At 44.2% G+C, this 21,128-nt stretch overlaps 1 protein-coding gene across 2 annotated transcripts in view; it reads right to left on the bottom strand.

Annotated features, from left to right (window-relative positions):
* PASD1 (PAS domain containing repressor 1) overlaps nucleotides 1–16,548 on the bottom strand; it is a 103,668-nt gene extending 87,120 nt beyond the window's left edge. The window contains exon 1 of one of the 2 annotated variants that reach the window (XM_039717278.1): nucleotides 16,310–16,548. The gene's annotated coding sequence lies outside the window, so the exon portion shown is untranslated. Of the gene's footprint in view, nucleotides 1–15,195; nucleotides 15,236–16,309 lie in introns of those variants that run through there. The other variant, XM_039717279.1, reaches the window with a different exon arrangement.
* Between the last annotated feature and the right edge of the window lie 4,580 nt (nucleotides 16,549–21,128).

Genomic DNA, 21,128 nt, shown 5'->3' with positions numbered 1-21,128 from the left:
TGCAGATGTTTTCAAGTCATGGACAAGGAACACAAAGAGATGTGTGCAAACCAGAGTGCTGAGGGTGGCTTTTGCAGGCTGCATGGACCATTTTCTGGGAGTGCTGCTGATGCATAGTGATTAGATGCCATTTTATCTCAGCAATGAGCATTAATCGATGCTTCTCTTTCTCTGTCCTGCCACATCTGGTCTGGCAGCAGAAAGCTCTCTATGATTTAAGACAGAGATTTTGCGAGGTGCAATCTCTCTTCGAATCTTGGAATTGTTTTTGTTTTTTTTCTTCCCTTAACTTTAAATTCTTCTAGAAGCGTTTTCAGAAGCATTGAAAGCTTGACGAATCACTTGACTGAATGGCCCACATAGTTTCCTCTTAAGTCAGCTTTAGTAATGAGCCACTGAACACATCTTGAGGCTTTGCTTTGAGCAATATTTTAATTGGTGAGATTATTCAAATATTTGAAGCCAGGCCACCCATTTCTTGTGTACCCCACTCTTTGCACTTGACCAGGGGAAGGAGAGCTGCAGTATAATGCTCTAGAAATCTGGGCACAAAAGCACTGAGCAAGAGGAAAACATGCCTCCAGCCCAAAGGAATTTCCCTTTGGATATAACACTGTATGTCCAGCTGCAAGGCTGGGGCAGTGCAGCTGTGTGCAGCTGGTGTTGATGGCAGCTGGATGTGACCAGGGCCACAAAGGGCTCATGCCAGCCTTGCAAATGAAGGAACCACTGCTGGTGCCTTCATTCTGCACTCGTGGAGTGCTGGAGCCTATGGCAGCAGTGGGATGAGTGATCTGCTCCAGGCTGCCATCACCCAGCACAGGAGGGGCTGTGGGGTCCCATGCCTGGGACAGGGACACACCCACGTGCAGCCTCAGTCAGCTTCCCCTTGGCAGACACAGAAACACAAAATCATAGCAGTGCTCAGGATGCTGCTCCAGGCTTTAGACCTCTGAGATCACCAAGTCCAACCATGATTCCCCTGCCCTGTGCTCTGCCTGGGAAGGAGGCTGAATTCTCTGTCAGGTTTCCCACCCTCAGCCTGGCACTCCCCTGCAGGGACTCCTGGCAGCAGCTGCCCTCTGTCCCCATGCCCTGCAGCAGGTCTTGAGCTCTGGCTTTGTGGAGGCTTAAAAGGACAGAACACAGAGTGGGGATGGAGGTGGGGAGGGAGTAACCAGATTTGGACAAAGCAGCACAAACAGCCAGAGGTATTTCAAACTGATCACAACTGGAATCAAAACTCAGTTATCCCAAGATTCACTTTTGTGAACCAGATTCAAATTTTTCAGATGTCCCAAGTGTTCTTCTCTAACACAATCCTAGATCTGTGAGCAAATTCTCCTAGTACTGAATGTATGAGCCCACATCTCTTCACTCTTCAATGAGTTTTGAAAGCTTTTTGGCTTCAAGCTAATCATTTAAAAATGACTGTCTTTTTTCCTAGCCACTGGATTCCAATTAGCTTTACTTTTCTCTTCCAAAGTGAGCCCCCATACAGCAAGCATCCTGCAGACTGACAATCGGATGCAGGTACAGAAGTACAGGTTCAATCAAGCCCATCTCCCTGGTCTGGAGCACTGCTCCTGCTCATTTTAGACTCATTTCAGCGTGGCAGGTCACAGCAGTATAAACACCACAGGAAAAAAAAAAGGGCCGAGCTGGCAAACAGTCAGAACTTGCTGTTCCTGACCCAGTAACCTACTTTCTGAGCACCACGTAACATGAAAGCCATCCCTGGCTCAGACCGCGACGTCACCTCTTACTTAACTTCTTAGAGCAAACAGTGGGTCTGGTTGGAAAGAGTGAGACGAGACGTGGTCATCATTTACTTCAGGCTGACCACAAAGATCTGTTTAGTTTAGACAGGAAGGCACAGAGTGAGTGTTTCTAACCTCAAGTGATTCACAGCCACCACCTGAGCACACGTGTTCCGTGCAGCAGTTTGGACCTCGGAGTCCATCATGCTGACACATGGAGCAACCCTAAATTTTGTCTACAGCACTAGTGCCACCATCAGCTTCACAGTCACAGCAAAGAAACTGTGCAAGGGAACCCTTCATGAAGGACCCCTGTTTTTCCTCTGCAAGGCTGCTCTAGCTGTTTTCATTCCAGCTCCCTCAGTTTGACTGATGAGAGCACAGACAGCACACAGCTTAGTTTTTAAATGCAGAAAAGACTTAAGGACCCCTGTGAATAGCCAAAACTGCTCTCTCTACCTGTTCTCCCCTCAACAGGACAACAACAGCAGCAATCAAAACCCACCACCTCTGGGATGGCATCTGTCTTCCCCTTCCCAGATTTCTCCCCCATCACAGACATTCCTTCCATCAGCAAAGCTGACCCCATGCTCACTACTTTTTTACCCCTGATGAGGTAAGTAAAGGATTTTGGGGGATGATAAATATGACAGGAAAAGATATATTCTCAAGGATGTGCAGCATCCCTTTTCTCCAGGACAACTCATGGGCCATGAGGGACTTTCTCCTGCAACTTTTATACACAGTTTATCTTCTATTTAGTGGCATCACTGGTTGAAATGCACCTGGACAGAGGGTTGCCAGCCTGCAGAGAAGAAACCTGTGGCACTGGTCATCCTCAGACAGTCCCTGCTTAAGAAATGCTTAAGCTTAAGAGTTAAGCTTAAGAGTAAAGCTTAACAGTTGCTTAAGTTCAGCAAAACATCTACATCTTCAAAGCATTCTGTTTGCCTAAAGCCATCGGGAGTTTTCCCATCAAAACACAAATGGAGACAGACTAGGAATAAAGTTTTCATGCAGTTTTCTACTACAAAGAAAAAACTGAAATCATACTCATCCAGTGCTCTTTGCAACTCTACCTGCCACTGTGAACATCCTTAGAAATCAGTGTTTAACACTTGCCATTAAGAAGCAAAACATAAACTAAGGCTAAACTTAGACTTAACATTTGACAGGATTAATATTTTACTGCACATCAGGGAAAAGAAATAAGAGTGGTAATACAGAGTGAGAGACATTACAAAGGGAGCTCTTTAGGAAAATGATTCTTTACCAAAATATGCCCATTTCTGCAGGCAATTGCTTCCACTGCATCTCTCAGATGAAACACACACATACAAAATAGGAAGAGGTAGAAATGAAATTACTTTTGGTTGAATATTCCAGCTGCATGCAAAAAGAAGGGGTTGAAGTAATCAGACCAAAGTGTCTTGAAGTTATTCCACCTTCCAGCTGGCTCAAAATGACTATGATTTTATTTCTATTGACACTTGGACTTCCCATTGCAGAGCCAGAGGGGACAGGGCAGTATCTTAAAAATTCTAGCTACATTTCCTTGCATCATCACAATCCATTTTCCCACCATCTCTTCTCCCAGCAGTTTTAACTTAAACTAAGATTGAAAACATGGAACTATTTTACTCTGGCTGGCATGAGCACAACACAAACGTAAATGTTCTAATAGACATAAGAAGTAATTTTTCTTTACTACAATGTCTAATTTAGATCTCTGAAATTGTAAAATTAAAATCTATTCTAACCCATACTTACACAAAAAAGGCATTTCTAGAAAATTATAGTATCTAACTGCTTATTACACAAAAATCTCAGAATGACTGTATTGCAAAAAGAATAATTGCTTAATTATGAAATCCTGATGATAAAGACACTATTGTCATGAAAACATCTGGACTGCCAGCCTCCCAGAATACATGAAATTTCAATAGGCAGAGCAAAATCAGGAGGCAGATGAAAGGAGAGTTTTAAAGAGGTCCAGAGAAAAAACTATCACCCACTGCAATTTCTCTGTCAAAGTGCAGGGGATGGCTACCAACAAACCAACCAGTAACAGCCCAGTCACAGGGCAGAGCAATAGAGATGTATGGGGAGATGAGAGACATTAACAAACACTGTGCCTATTCTTGGACAACCTTGGAAAAAATACTTCTACTCTACTCTTCTACCATGTTAACCTGGAAAAACAGTCATTGCCTCAGGGTGTTAGAAACCTTTTTATCTATCTGATCCCTTAGAATAACAGGGTGAACAAATCTGAACAGAAGAGCAATCAGTAGTGCTTCTGTAGAATTTAAGTTGCATCGAACATCACTTAAATGATATTTGAAGAACAAAACAGGAAGAGGAATAGGAATGAAGCAGGAAGAAAGGTCAGTTACACACTAACAGAAGTAATGAAAAAAGCAAGAGATGTTTGTCTGTTGTGCTCAGTTCAGCCAAACAGGGCTGACCATGAACAAGAAATCTGCTCCTTGTCAAGCCTGTTGTAAATGTTATGTTAATAGTGAAGTTAGTGCCTATGCACATTTTAGCTGCTTATGAAATGATGAAAAATGCTCAAAGACGTCATTATCCCAGATGTGAGATGCTACATCAAAAGGACCAGAAGCATGAGAACATTTCCAGCAGACTGGGGGATGCAGTCTAGTAAGAAGAGACCTTGTCTGTGAGCCCAGGATATGATCATGTTGGAGAGAACTCTCCCAGGACAGGACTTTTCTCCTTTCCAGCTGAGCCCAAGTCCTGAAGACATGTACACTTATAACTGGTCCTGAGCATGCAGGCAATTCCAGGGAATCTGATGAAAGTTCCTTGGTCAGATAGATAAAAGTTCAAGAGCATTCACAGGGCTGACAGCTACAGTGAGGTGGGATTTTTTTACCTCTAACTGGAGCTCCCAGTGCTGGCAGTGACTTTTCAACACTCATCAGCCTGTACCTTGGAATCCCCAATGGAAACTTCACATGTAAATAATCTGCAAGGCCCCAGAACCAGACAATGGATGAGACATCAGAGAATGATGTATCACTTATAGGATGGGACACATTGGTTTTGGGGGCAATTATAGGGCAGACAGCATCAAAAGCACAGTAACCTTCTCACATGCTTGCCTTCTGTGGTTCTCTGCTAAAGGTTATATCAGGACTCTACTGTAAAATGTTGCTGGCTGAGATTTATAATTCAGTGGACAGCCAAGTTCTCAGCCAAGAAGTCCTTCCATATGAAAATAACTAATTTGTGGGGATTCTGCTTATGCTGGATATTTTTGATCACTAACATGATAAAATCTGCAAAGTAGCATCAGCCTATGAGAAACATCTGATATGTTTTCCATGAACAGATCTGCACAACAGCCAAACTGATGCAACTGATCATCTTCTTCAGTCTCAGGTCTCACTGCTTGTTTGCATGATGTTCAGATAGTGGCATAAAACTCATTCCCTGTGCAAAGGCTCACTGTGAGATCTGTACAGCACTTTAGTTTCCCCTAAGCCTGACACACAGGGGATGTAAAAAGTGTGTGCACTGAGGAATGGGTGCATGGTACCAGTGAACAGAGCTGCATGCACTAGGAAAAGCTTTCATAACTTTCTCTAAAGAAGCATTACTCTTCTGCCAAGTAAATGTGCCTGTTATTTACTTTCCAGCACATATTGCAAAGCTCATGTTAATTAAACTTCTAAAACACACAACAGAATAAATCTTTATTGACGTAATGGCAACAAGTTGTATACGAACTCTCCCCCGCTGTTTACTCAGTAAATATTTGCTTGGAAAAAATAATTTGCACTATCCCAGACAAAGGACAAGCCAGTTAGAGCACTGGAGCCAAGAGCATCCTTTCTACTCTCCTGGACTCCAGAGCTGAAACTCCAGAATCCTCTGAGTCAACTTACACAGAGTTCAAACATCAGACACACACACCAGGAAGGAAAGAGCTGGGATAAAACCCACAGGTCTGATGCCAGGCTCTGTGGCAGCAGAGCTCTATGGCATGAGAGGATTTTGGTACAACATCAAAGAGCTCATGCTTTTCCCTGGGTGATTTATAGGTTACAGCACAGGGGTATGCCAGTGGTTGAAAGGATGGTCCAAATACAGAACCATCTCCAAAGCTCAATGTACATCACAGCAAAAAGTCCTCTTTTCTTTGGAGATGCCAGCCCTTTAACAGACTGCAGCTCTCAAAATCCAGGCACAGGAAACCTAGGAATATCAGGTCTGTTACTCATTTATCTTTAGGTGAATTTCTAAAGTATCCCACATATGGATAGATTTCTAAATCTAGTTTCCAAACCCTCATAACTCACAAAATAATGCAGAAGGAACCCCCCAATCAAATGCTGTATGACATTTACAGAATGTCTTTGGGTAACTCTAGTCTATAAAGGCAACTGCACTGTTAGACTAGGCAGTGACCAAACACACTTGTTAATGGCAAAGCTGCCTCTGACTTTAGCAGACAGAGGTTCATCCCTAAAATCCCATGAAATGTCAATCTGTTAGGATCCCTCTCATTATTAATATACATATAGTTATCTTTAAAACAGATGGACTGATTGCACAAGGCTGAAAGTTGTCCAAAAGAGAAGTGTCTTCTACTGGGGAACAGCTTATGAAGTACAAACACTCCCAAAAGTCATGACTCATGCTGGCAGGTTGTCACAGCACTTTTCTGAATTTGAATCAACATGATCTGAAATCCTTTTCTCACTGGCCAGTTCACATACATTTCCAGAAAATTGCAACTACACTAGCAAAGCCTCTTAGCCTTCACATCATCTCCCTACTGAAGCACATGCAGAATGTACCAGTAAAAAAAAAAAAAAAAAAGGAAGATCATCTTAAACTGACAGGTTATTCACACTCTCATACCTGTCTTTCAAAGACAGACTTGATAGCATTTCCATCCTGGATTAGAGGGTCTGGGACTCTGTTAAACTTTCCAAGGAATGGTCATGGGGAATTGCTCTTAGTTGATTTCTTTTCTTCCGTGATCCACAGGGATAATGGACATGTGATGCTACTTATCTACACTCCATACCTACATCAGAAAGACAGAGGCATTACCATTGCTTCCTCTATAAGTTTATAAGAAGGCATATTTACATAAGTTTTGATTACTCATGCAACAGATAAAGAAGATTTAATGCACATTTTTCTTCTCCTACACGCTGCTGTGTGCTCAGTGCTTTGTCTGAAGCTATTTCACAGAATAATATCTTAACAGACTATTTTTTCCTTCCATACAAGAGCTCTTTCCAAACACCAATGGTAGCTTCTGTTCCAACAGCACTGCCACCCAGTGCATTGTTACTGCAAAGCAGATCCATCACAACCACCAAATTTCAGCTTTGGGGAATGCAAACTGAATTTTTCCTCTTGGCATTGCAGTGTAATGGGCTTGTGTGTTTGAGAAATATAGCCTTGAATTTCCTACATAGCTGATGGCAGTTCTGACACCAGCTCTTAATTTTATTAACTTAGACCCTTATTCAGCAAGTGCTGTAGTGAAACTAAACTCATGCTTAGGTTCATCCCTGTTCAACAAAGTGCTGCTGCACAACTGAAAAATTCAATCACAGGTTTTGTGTTCCAGTACTTATCCCTCACCAGGAAGAAGACTGCAAATGGTACCTGTGTTATTTCTCACATGGCTGAGTTTTCTTGGTTAGCACCTTTAGGAAGAAGCCTTAACCCCAGAGTCCAGCTCAAAAAGATCAAACCCACCCCAGATCTCCTCCCCAAAACCAGCCCAAATAAAATTAACAGTATAAAATTAACAGCTTTAGCCTGACATGGAGGATGTCAGAACTGCAGAAATACCCTCTGATAGAGCCCAATGAGAACTCACAGGTAAGTGAGCAGGATGAAGCCAGGCTGCAGAAGCATCCCCACAACGTGCCAGGGGGAGCAACGCCTATCTTTCCACCTCCAGAAAAAAATCCTGACTTGTGTAAAACAGCCATGCCTGTGAGAGCCAGCAATAACACTTATGCAGAGTGAGATACCTTCTAACAATGATAAAGATCTAGACAGGGGAAATGTTATTTAAAACTAAATTCCTCAAAAAACCCCAACACCCATGACCAGATGAACTTGAGATAAATACTATTAAACTTCTGACAAGTGGCTCAGGACATCCAAACTGAAATGCCTGAAAAGGATCCAGTTTCCAAGATATCACTATTCTTCGGCACTTTTCATGGGTTCCCCAACAATGCCTTCAAGGTGGAGCCCCTGTCTGATAGGTAGGCTAATTTGGGGAGTGTTTTTTCAGGCATAAATGTCTCATGGATCTTTCCAGTGGCAGTGCAGCATTCTCATCCTCATAGGCCTCATACCAAAGTATCATCTAAAGAGTGTTTAAAACCTTAGACTTTCCATCACCTCCTAAGTAATTGTTAAAACCATCTGAAACCCCTACCCCAATTCTCTGGTGGTGAAGACTGCAGAAAACACACACACCAAATGTATAATCCTGCCAGAAAACATTTTTCTACCCTCAAAAAAAGTTACATGCACTCATAGATACCATTCCAGCTAGAAACATTTTCATTTCTGGGAACTAAAGCTTAATTTCAACAAATACTTCCTCCTGAATGTAAAATTAAATAAAAGTACTGTGGTGGTAACAGAGCTGTGTTTTTCAACAGCTTCTGTATTACATCTTATTAAGGCTACAGTGATGTGCTCTTCAGTAAGGCACAACAAACTTTTTGACATTCAGTAGAATGATTCTGCAGCTCCAGCTTTGCTATGTTTAGCAGCTGGTAACCAAAACACACCCCCAGGTAAGCACCAGAGGAGCCAGGCATGCGCTTTCCCAGGGCTCCGCTCTGTGACCCCGTTTCCCTGATGCTATCACTCTATCCTCATTATAACACTTCAAGAGGAGCATAAATATCTTGTATATCAAAATGCTCTTGACTTTTACAAGCAACCTGATTCAGCAGCCCTCAGGGTGCAGTTTCATGACCAGCTCAAGCAAAACTCACCCTTGAAAAGGCACTTGTGCTGCTCCCAACCTTCTCTGTGTGGAAAATCAGGCTTGGATGGTTGAAAGACAATGCTTGGAGAAACATTTTGTAAAGATCAGCTTTCAACTACTTTGCCCCTACTGTGCCAATGCAGCAGAGATTGCAGGGAGCAGAAGATGGAACTGCCTTCTTTAGTCTCAAACCAGCTACTCATGAATTTGTCTCGGTTTGAGACAAGTTAGGAGGAAGCGGCCAGAAATGAACGTCTCCTCTAAAAAAGGCAGGCTTTGGCACCCCGTTCCCCCACTAAACAAAGGAATTTCTTGGAGGAAAATGAAAAAAAAAAATTATTTAACACACAGAGTGTACACAGGCATGGGAAAATTAATGAATAATGTTAGATATTAAAACCTTCTCTGATGGACATCAGAGTCCTGCTCGGCTTCTCCCAAGGTCCGGGAGAAAGCGCCCCTGCAGCCCCTGCCAGGATCCTGGTGAAGGTCTGGTGTTTTAGAGCTAAGCTGAACAGTTCCAGAAGAAGCCACAGAACCTACTGGAGAAGCTGTCTGCAGTCCCAGGAAACCCCTTGCCTCAGCTAACAAAGGAGAGGCCAGCTATGAGCCAGGCACAGACTCCCTCCCTGCAGAGCCAATACAGGGAGCTGTGTGAAATCACACCAAAAGAAGGGGCTCCCCCTTCACCCGGGCCTAGCTTAAAGTTACAGCAGCCATGTCTGGGCATAAAACAGATGATAGGGGGTACAGTACCAGACAGTCACCCCAAGACAATTGTTTTCCTTGGTGGCACAACCTATTGCCTGTGACAGCCATCAATGTGTCTCACACACTCCCTGGGACCTGCGGGAAATGGAGGGACCTCAGCTCTGTACCCTGGAGGCTTGTGATTATTGTTAGCATTGGTGGGCTGACAGCCAGGGACTGTACACTGAACCTAGGCCCCTGCCACTGAATGATTTTAATAAGCATTTATCTCCCACCTCTTTTTTCTGTTAGCATTTAAACCTACTTTCCTGCCTTGTTTTCCTAAGCTGTAATTTCTTAAACTGTAAGTCATGTAGGCATCTCTCTACCTCTGACTACTGTGGATCCCCTTGTGGGGAGTCATAAAGTTGGGGATCTCCTGAAGCTCACTGCAAGCATATTTTGTACAGCCTCATCATTGCAAAACACATATTGTAATTGACAGCCTTCCAAACCTATGCATGATCTACCATCCCATTTTAATACAGTATTCCAATCTCATATGGATCTTCTCATGCAACCACAGGGAAGACCATAATACCAGCAAACACCTTCTTCCAATGGAGCACTGCACAGGTGACAGGAGAATTTTAGGGGAACAAAGATATTCATAAGAACTACTAAATGCCATGGAGGAACAGTTGTTAAAAGAGGATATAAATGCCTGTGAAGAGGAAACAATTCCCAATGTTTAGCATTGAGCTTTATTGCCCCATAAAATTCAGCCCTGTGCCCCATATGCTGCAGTGTTATCTGAAGAAACTGCATCTACAATTTAATGTTTACACGCATAAATACTTTTGTAGCACAAAGGTTGCCAAGGATCAAGGACCTGATTCAGCAACAGACTTAGTTTAATATTAAGCAGCACCTCCATCAACATGATTATTTATCTACTCAAATTCAAGGAACTGCTACGCACTTTGGCCAAATGAGGCCAAAATGAGGGATTGTTTCTGAAAAACATGTTGTGCACAGGTGAAGTTTCCCTTGTAAAAAGAGAGGGAAACCTAGGAGAAATACACTGCTTTCCTACACAGAGGCATGAGGAGACAGTCATGTCTAATGCAGCACCAGGGAAGAACAGCCTGGGGCTGAACAGCAGCAGGAGGTGGTGCAGGAAGGTGTTAGCAGGGGTGGGTGCCTGCACCTCCTTGCTGCCTCTCCAAACCCACAGAGAGCCATCACAGAGCCCATGGACTGTGCTCACACTGTGCAATGAGGTCCCACTGGGGTCTCTAGGGTAGGAATTGGCATCTGGCTGCACTGGAAACACAAAGAGAGAACCCAGGGCCTCCTTGTGTGCCACTTCCACAGCTCCCACCCATGAAAACTTTGCTGAGTCCAGTACTGTTGGCCAAGTCTCATTCCCCTTTTCTATATAAGAAAATCCTCAGATCTGCTTCCAAATCTGTGCTGTATTTTTAAACAATATGCAAGGACAGGCTTTCTGATAAATTCTATTTATTCTTCTGTTTCTCAGAAGTCCTATTTTATTATTGCTCAGGAATGAGAGTCTAGAAGACCTGGAGCAAACACACAGATGGAGTTTATTCAGCTAAATTGATGCCTGTTTAGGTTTTAAGCTTTCTCAGTGCTTCTGAGACAACAGTTTCCAAGGGATAACTGTGTTCTTGAGCAAAGCAGACTCCAAATTTCACTTTGGGTAGAGCCCTAAGGTGGATTAGCCTGTCTTTCTGCCCACCTTCACTGCATGCTGTAAGCAGATTACTCACAATATGACAGATTTAGCAAAAGTGACAGTTGCTTGCTGTCCAGTATCATTAGCCTGCCTGCCACAAGAGCTCAGACATGGTGCTCCATTCACTAGCAAAATCAGCTTATTAATAACCATACAGCCAGGCACAGTATTTTCCATACAGCTGAAGAAGGGCTTTGAGCAGGGGAGCTCCCAATTCACAACCTACAGAGATGCAAAATTGAATTTTACTGAAGATGAGGTCCAAACAGCAAACAGGATCAATGGGTTGGCATGTCAGAGAGGCTAGGATAGATAAGCATCTGTGCTTGCCTTTATTACTCATCCTTCATTACCTTTATTACTCTGGTCCCTGAGTCTGTGAAGGGAATGGTAATCTAATAAAAGGTTACCTGAGTCAATGAAAACAATGCAATTCATTGGTGTGCCTTGAGCTCAGCCCCCCAAGGAATCAGCATCTCCTTTTCCCTGACAGGGCTCAGCACCTTCCCCAGGGTGCTCTGTGGCAGCAGGTAAGGACCACACTGCTCTTCCAGGTAGACAGAGAAGGATGCAAAGGAAGAGGAAAACTTCTGCTTCCTCTGTGCAATTGTTTGTGCTACAATGTTAAAACAAGTTTGGAAGTAATTCTCTGTTGATTCCTGCAATAAAATACTTCAGCTAGAAAAAAAAACCAACAAACTGGCATAGTCCATGAGGTTGTTGCAAACCTGGCATAGTCCATGAGGTTGTTGCAAAATACTACTATTTGTAGTAACAAGTTAAAGAACAGAACCAATTTCGGTGCTGAAAAAGAACCCCTACAATTTTCCATTTAAAGCCAGGTCATGTTCTGAACCTCTGCCTCCCCTGCTACACAAACCATGAACCTGCACAATGGCAGCACCTCCCTCATAACACAACCCAGGTGAATGATTTCCAAAAGCTCCTCACAGTAATCCCAAGACCAGGTAATTCTGTAATAACTCCAAGTGAAATGTTTTTGGTTTAACGTACACCTGTGGGAAAAGAACATCCCACTATTTTACAATGAGCTCTTTAAAGACATCCTGGGAAATTTTCCAAGAGCTACACTGAAGTGGAAGAACATTTAGATATTTACTTTGGGGGTTTATTATAATGTTTGAAATAATTCTTGTCCTCTCCTCCCCACAGAATAAAAGCTTTTATTTTCATTGTCAGTTTGAGAAACGTGGCTCTGATCCTGCTGCTGAGGTTTGCATGTGGACACTGTCACTGGCTGCAGCTTGGAGCTGAACTCTCAGGGCTCAGCCTGCACCAAAGGCAGCAGGGACCAGGTCTGGGAGAGGGCAGGGATCCATCACCCCATCCCAAGGAACTAACACTGCAAGCAGTGACTGAGTTGCCAGTCAAGCCCAGCTCTGGGCCAGCTCAAAGCTAAAGCAAGAAACACAACAGTGTTTAAGACTATTTTAATACCCTGAAAGGTTTATAAACACCAGAGAGTCATTTTACTGCAAAGTGCATTGAAAGGCTTTGTAAGGTGGGATCAGCACCACCCTCAGAACAGGTACCAGCATCAGGGATCAGTGCAGCCCTAATGGCCCTTGTCTATATCAAAATAACTCTCCTTCAAGAGGGAAGTTACTCCTTGGGCAAAGCATGCCTAGCACTGCTCCTGCTGAGCCATCTGGCTGCTAGGAGTTCTAGCCAGGCAGAATTTCCACCACAGGAAAGACTTAGGAGAGGTGCTGACACATATCCTGGCAAGACAATGACAAACACAACGAGCCACATCAGCCAGCTTAGAGAGCAGCTCCAGCTCACAGAGGTCAACAACTGTCCAGTGGTGGAGTTCAGACAAACTTGGAGCAGCTTTGCCAGCAGGAGGCTTGCAGTTAGACTGCAAATCCCAACCCCATTCCACCTTGTAATGACATTTTAGATTTTTTTATTACCATTTTATAATGGTAATTAAACACAGGCGTGTGCACAGAGAATTCTGCTTGATATGTAGGGCAAGGCTTACCATCTGCAGGCAGCAACTGGGACCCTGCAGGCTCAGCTATGGGGCTGCAAAACCTACAAAGCCACCAGCAAAAAGCAAAGCCACCTCAGTGATCATGTAAGAAAAACTATGCAGCTATGTGATATTTCTCTACCTGTGGCACTTATGGCAATCTGCCTGTCTTCACTGATGCACATAATCCTTGGGAGCTCACAGCACTGGGTGTCCCAACCTCACTGCTGTCTTTGCCATGCTGGGGGAGCCACTGATCTTCCACTGACAGGGTGTTTCTGCAGCACAGAGAAGCCACCTCCCCTGGTGCAAAGATGGTTATATGCCACACCTGCCACCAAGATGAGATTTCATCAGCTCATTTCCCCTCCTGGGTCTGAGACCTGGACTGTGCTGACAGCCCCGGCTGCCCCCGCTGCACCCCTCCCAGGTGCCTGGGTGGGGGTACAAAACACTGGGGAGCTGCTCCCTGCAAAGCTTTAGCAACACACCAAAAGCTGTAGAAATGGGGAGATGCAAGAGAAGTGGCCACCACACATCTGATTATGCATGACCCCAGAGGTTCAGCGTGGCAACCAGTCCTTGACTCTGGAGTGAGAGACTGCCCTCAGGTTAAGCCCCTGTGTTTACACTCATCTCCTCACACAAAGGCCACACAAGCAGTCAGGGACCAGACAGATCTGTGGGACCACTGCACTCAACACAGCAAGAGAAAGAGAACAAAGATGAAGTAGGATATAGGATGTGGGCCCTGGCAGGCTGCTATTCCAGCTGAATATCACAAGGAACAAATGCAAAAGCCAAACTGACAGGAATTGTGACATCAAGTGCCTTTTAGACAGTAACAAAAAGAGTCTAAAAATTGAGTACAAGAGAGTCTCATTCCCAGGGGAATACGAGCCTGTATCTCATACCAACCGATTCTTCTGTTGCACAGTTCATTTTAGGACAACGCTCACCCTCACAATGCCAGTCCCATGGCCTGAGGCTGCTCTGGATTCAGACACCTGACTGTTCAGGAACAAGCCTTTCTGTTTGTGAATAATTCAGATCCCTTGCTTATTTAGGTTCATTTGGGCTCCGTTTCTCGCGGTTGGAATCTTTTGAGCTCACAGCTGCCTGTGCTGTGGATGCACAGCCCCTCCTCACAGCCCTTCTGTCTCTGTAAGGGATCCAGTCCCCCAGTAGCTCTCAGGTACTTGAAGCACATATAGTACTTACAGTGCAAACACAGCTTCCACAATATAACCCTGAAAAGCTCAGGCACTCCTTTTGTTCATCTTGCTGCAAACCAAGATTGTTTTCTGCTCTGAGACGCACATTTGATAGTAGCTCCACGAGAGTACTACACTTATGAGTAACTCTTCCATGACAGTGGCAGGCACATCCAGACCTACAGCCCCAGTCTTAAAACAGACACGGACATGCAGCAGTCATGGACACAATTATCCAGCATGCACTCACCAGTTAACATGAACATTTGCACTCGGACAAGCAAACACAGCAACTGTGCTGCAAACAGGTACAAGTCTGCAAGTGCAAGAAACAATAGCAAGTGCAAAGAACAACAGCAAAGCCCCAGCAAGTTACATTCTGAACAGTAACAGCAGCCTGGATCATTTGATATAAAGCATTTCATTGCCTGAGCACAGCCTTCTCTCACAAAATATTATTACCACTATTAAAGGAAAGCCATTGTGGCTTTAGCGCAGCTTATTTTTAATTGTGTTTGAGACACGTCAGACAAAAACAGACAAACAGCACAGACAAATTACAGAGCTGTTTCACAAAGTAGCAATACACTAAAATGATCTGTTTCAGGTGAGGTGCTGAGAGGCTGTGTTTGCTCGAGGTACCATTGCCTGCACCGACACCTCGGTCACTAAAGCTGCAGCCCCTGTCCAGCTCTGCACACACCGACCCCTGCGTGTGCCCCCCAGCACACAGCCCCCTGAGGAACACGTCCCTGACTTACCCTCGAGCCAGCCAGCAGCCCCAAACCCTCTGCAAGCTCCTGCAGAAGAGTTGACAGAGTTTCACCTCGTTACCCAGCGAGGGCGTTACATAACCAGCCCCATTTCTGCAGGCAGCGAGGATGCACCCCGCGCACATCCCTGTCCTTCCCATCCCACCCGGACACCGCTCCTGACAACAGCTGGGCCCCCGACAGCACCGGGGCAAGGTGGGCTACGGGCTGCTCGTGGAAAGCAAAACTAACGGCTTCAAAGAAAGTTCAAAAGGTGCCTGGTGTTTGTTAAGACTGTGAAAGGAAGCGGTGCAGTGGTATAATGTTCCTTAGCCCACTGAAAGCAGCTTGGCCTAGATTTTCCTGTACTGTTTGATGTGACCATTCATGCAAACAGGAGTAAAACTTTCTCTTTGCTTTTAATTAAGCAACAACATCACAACAACAACAAAAGAATGAAATAGTGGCATACACAGAATACCTTTTTTTTGCTGTCATCTGGGTCTTCTGGGCTACTGTCAGACAGAGAATATGCAGGAATCAGCCCCATTGATTAAACTATTATTAGCAGCAAACAAACAGATGTGTTCAGCCAAAGACAGGACAAACCCCGTGCCCCGTACTTCAGGACTACAAACAGAAAAACCCCATTATTTTACCAAAGGCTTATTTGTTTTTTAAAGCAAAGAATTCTCCAGCACAATGTGCACAAGCAAAGTATACAGCATTTTAACATGCAAGAATTAATATAAAGAAATACAACATTATTGCCTCTGCTCGCTTCCCACAGATTAAACCTCATCAGCTTTCATAAGACTGGGGCCAGGTCCTGTATCTGTAATAATCCTAAACAAAACGTGGCTTGTTGTCATTCAGGACATTCTGGTGTCTATGAATCACTGGCAGACACAGTGGACAAACACATAGGGGCTGTAGCTTTAGGACAGACATAAAACTCTTATGTAAGCCATAATCCTCTCACAGACTCCTTATTCAGTGATTTTAAGAATGGCACTGTAGAAGCCTGCTGGCATTCCAGTGGCTTTTAAGCAATTTGGAAATGGGGAGACTCCTGTCCCACCCCCTCCCTGGCACCAGTGCTGCTGTTGGTACCCAGACCTACCTTGCAGGGTTTGGGGGCACAGAGCATTGCTGTTCACCAATATTTTGGTCCTCCGCAGAGCTGCTGCTGTTGCTCTCTCTGCTGAGTGAATCACAGGGATTAATCTCCTGCAGAGTTCACTGAGGCTAATGATAATCAAGTTAAATTTACACTATATGATCAGAGTTTAATTAGGTACTGTTATACAAGTCCTATTAATTACAGCGGTAATACCCTTACGAAATGCAGATGAGAGGGTGGGGCTGTGGTCAGAGGGGGCTTGGCTTCAGATGAATTCAGGAAAAAGCCCCATTAAAATGCTCTGTGTGTCCCTTCAGTTACCTGCTTGCCTCTGTCAGTGCTCAAGATGAAACAAAAAGCTTTAAAAAATTATAATCCTACAAAATGTAATAAATCTTGAAGATTAAAGACCTCCTACATGCTACACTATTGCTTCCTATTTACACCAAGAAGGAAAAATTCCATTTTAAATCCCAACGAGACTCAGTCATTATTAGCTTGCTCTGCTCAAAATCCTACACAGAGAAGTTCCAGGTGATAGAAATCATCTATTTTGCATGGAGATAAAGATAGGCAGGTCTTCCTACTATTAAAAAAGTAAGTTTCTCTTTTCCTTCCCTCGTTTCCTCCTCTGGATGACCTGTTGAGTCAGAGCAGATGCCAGCTTGTGCTTGGCATTTGCTTTGTACAATCACAGCCTCCCCTGGAGGGACACAGACCTGTATGCCCAGGTGCCTCCTCTCCGTGCCCCTGCAGCCCTTGGTGTGGGGAGAGGCAGCTGATCCGAACCTCTCTGTGAGCTCCATCACCTGGAAACTGGGATGCCTGTGCCAAGGTGCAGCCAGGGAATCTCTGGATCTTAAGTGCAGGAGCAGACTCCAGGTTTCAGCAGGCAGCAGTAGCTCTGTTAGTTGCCATTGCACAGTGTGACATTCCAAGCCCCAGGACAGGTCTTTGCTTCTGCTAAATCTTCTCGGAGGTATTCCACAGAAAGAGCAAAGCTTGTGCCATGTGGCTTCCATTAGCATTTGCTGCATATGCTGTTGGATGGCTTTAGTGAAACCTGCCAGAGACTGTGTGCTGTTACTACTCCTCGTGTGGAAACACCAAATCCTGGCACCCACCTGCTCACAGACACAGGTGAAGATCTTTTCTTCGTTAAGGAAATCAGCCACACAGAGTGAGGCTTGTTAGCCAGAACAGATGCTGTTCTTGAACACAGACACCTGTGTGAGCCTCCTGTGCCCAGGTTCCCTCTGTGCAAAGTGCTTGCTCAGTCGCAGGAGAAGCCCTGGCACATTGCCATTTCTGCCACTCAGTTAATTTAATTAAAAACCCAAAAGATGGGAGGCACATTTCCTTCTTCCTGTAGGATTTGTCACCTCTCCCCGTCAGACAGCAGCAAATGAGCACGCCTCAGCATTCCCACTTTGCACAAAACACATGTTACAGTAGGTTGTACTAGACATTAATTACCAAGCCCTGCCAGCTATAATTATCTGTTGAGTTTTGGCTATAGACTCTATATTGGCCCTTTACAAAAAAGCCTGGAGGATACAGCCACATGGGATCCAGGAGGAGAGTCCTACTCTGGAGTGTACTCTGGGTCCCACCCCACCACTGCAGACAGCCAAACTGTACATGGAGTTATTTTGACAAAATGGCAATTTCAAAGCAGCCTGCATGGTCTTGTGTGCATATTCAATTCTCCCTCTCTGTCCCTTGATGGACAGCTCCTCTGGGGATACACAGGAACAGAGGCAGGAGAGGGAGATGATGGTTTCTTGACAGTTCCTTGCTCTGAAGGCAGACTGAGGTAGGTTTCTGGCCCATATGTTGCCCTCACAGTCCAGATGTGTATCCTCTAGAAAACCCTCAGTCTCTCCCACAGCTGGGAGTTTGGCCAAGACCATGAAAGAACCTCTGGAAGGACAGGGCTGGCTGAACAGCTCAGATCCCTTGCTGGGATTTTTGCTTGATTTAAGCACAAAGGACTTGCTACTCCCCCTCATTCCTTGTGCATCCCTGGCTACGAAATGCAGCTGGGACCAGGACATCCCCCAAAAGCCATACCTTGAGGACCTCCACACCCTCATTTCAGCATAGCAGCACTCTGAGGAGATAGGCACCAGGCTTTGGCCAAAGCCTTCAGCCTGTTTTCTGCAGCTGAGACACTTTTTGGTCCCTCTGCTGAGAACGGCATCTGTGACACACTAATGGGAGCACAGCAGTGCTCCTGCAGCAAGGCTTTGATTTAGGAAGCAGAGCTGCTCAGCCCACTCTGCACTTGCTGATGTAGTGACCTGGTTTTGTCAAGACTGTTTTTCTCCTTTTGTCTTTGATGTCATTTTGGAAGGCAAGTCATGAGAATTTCATGGAAGCATTGACTCAAAAGTTGGACTAAAACAAAGCCAATCACAATGCCATTATAAATGAATGAGGTGCAATTTCCTCTGAGAGGATTATTACACTATTTAGGGTTCTAACACATTTATTTCCACAGTTTAGTAATCACTTTCATGCTTCTCATCGAAATATAATCCATTTATATTTTAATGTAACAAGTTACAAGGATTATCAGCTCATAATAAATATACTCATCCCCTAAAGCATTTAAACAGCCCCTACACTTTCTGAAGGTCTTACTTAATGAGCAGACACCTACAAATGAACAAGGAAACTAATACTGTGTTGTATGGAAACCATCAAACTGCAAAATACATGCTGCTTAAATTACCTTTCTGTGAAATTAAATATTTTTCAGCACATAGATTTTTACTTTGAAATTACTTTCATCATGAGAAGGCTTTGGAAGTCTTTGAGACTGCCTTTTGCATTGGGAATTTGTTTACCTTGCAGTCTTAAATTTGGAATATTACATTCAGCTCATGCATAGGACTATGTCAAATCAACACACCACTCATGAAAATCAAATTAAGGAAAGCTGTCAATAACAGCCAAGAGAAATCCACTCAAAAGAAAACCCTGCCTGACTTGAACTTAGGTCAGTCCTAGTGCTGAAGTGCCCATGAAACCATGTCCATCAAAGCCAACCAAAATCCACTCTGTCAGGGAAATGTAAAAATCTCTCTTGGCCTACTGGCCTGCAGTGAGTCACAGGATTTTCCTCTTGCAGTTGTCTGGAAATGGGATGGGAGAAAGTAAATATTACCTGTCAAACTAAAGACATTCCTTGTCTAGTCACAGAGCTGCCCAACATATTTCTGGCAGAATTCTCATGTGAGCTTCAGGTGCTCACTGCACTTGCCACCATAATTCTGACTGAGTTGTAAGGCAGGAGTGTGAATTACCCTCTGGAGCCTTCAATCTCTGAGCTTCAACACATAGTTCAGCTTCCCAGTTCTGCCAGTGGTGGTGTTTTCTTTCTTCCTTCCACATGCTCTATCTGCTGAAAGTGTTTTTCTTCATAAGAAAATGTGAAATTAATGGCCTAGGTTGCTTTCTTCTTTCAGTTTTGCAGATGTTTTCTTAACCCTTTGCTGTACAGATCAGAGTCACTTGCACTTGTGCAGGTTCACCTATCAAGAACTCCACTCACAGAAGCACACTTGCTTTGGAGAGTTCCAGGAAAACAGAAGTGCTGCAAAATCTCAAAAACCCTTTTAACAGGAATCCATAGATAGCCTGGCCTTAGGGTTATGCAGAAAGAGGATTTTAGCTCTGGCTGGCAAGGAGAATAGACATGTCTGTTGTACAGCCTCTGCAAATACAGGCCATCCCTAGGGAAAGGAGAAGGGAGGAGATAATTATGTGTGAAGTTTTTATTGTTCCTAGAAAACCAATCTCATGAGTCTTTTCTTAGTTAAGTACCAGCTATCCAATATCTGCAAGGCACTGTTTTGTGGGCAGTGTCCAAACAGGAACAAGCTGATGTACAGGATATAAATTTCCTTTTGGAAAACTTCTTTTGCATTCCTCTCCAGATTTCACCAATAGAAGTACTTGGATGTCCGAAGACTTTGCTCAGTTAAAAAAGCCTAAATGCAAAATCCACAGCTTTGCAGAGAAAGTCACTATTTTTCATGCAGTGAACTGTACTGATCAGGGTCTATTTCCTCCCAGCTAGACCCCTGTGGTCCATCCACACCACGGAGCTGCAAGCCCATACCTCATTCCAGCTTTAAAAAGCTTCTCTGCATTCATGTGGAGTCAGCTCCAGCTAAGGGTGTCTCCTCACCACACGGGGCTTCAGCAGGTACACGGACTGCAAACACCTGCACCCATCCTTCACACTCCTCCTTAGTTAGACCAGCACAACCATTTGCAGGACTGTTTCAGAATGAAAATAGAGGGAGTTTTTATCCTCAATCAGTGTAGAATCTTATACATCCTGCTGCTCTCCCTCTGCAGGACTAACAGGCCCAAAGACAAAGCATTACAGGTCTCTGCCTTCTGTAGTCTCTTCTTGTATCAGAGCCACAAAACTTCTGGAATCATGGTGAAGTGCACACCAGACTAGGATCATTGTGTGTGAGAGCAATAAATTAAATCTAATGCTGTTTCTTCACTTAAGGAGCAAATTTGTAAAGCTCCTTAATGCCCAATGAAGCAGTTTTACTGTGGCAAGGAATTTTCCTCTTGTGAACTCCATGTTCAAACAAGCTCCCTGGTGAGGTATGCACAGGCTGTCTTTTAATACAAACACAAAACTCACATTTAACTTATTAGCTGGGGGAGGAATACAGATGAGGGTTGGATGAATCTCATGAGTCATTGTTTCTGTAGGATAAAAAGCAAGCTTGTCTCAAACAAAATAAATTCGTTTCTATTGTGTATTGCAGATAGGAGGGTTTAAATA

Source organism: Passer montanus, unplaced genomic scaffold, assembly GCF_014805655.1.
Source record: "Passer montanus isolate IOZ18808 unplaced genomic scaffold, ASM1480565v1 scaffold38, whole genome shotgun sequence".
Taxonomy (NCBI): domain Eukaryota; kingdom Metazoa; phylum Chordata; class Aves; order Passeriformes; family Passeridae; genus Passer; species Passer montanus.
Note: the sequence above shows the minus strand (reverse complement) of the source record. Positions and strands in the feature narration are given on the sequence as shown.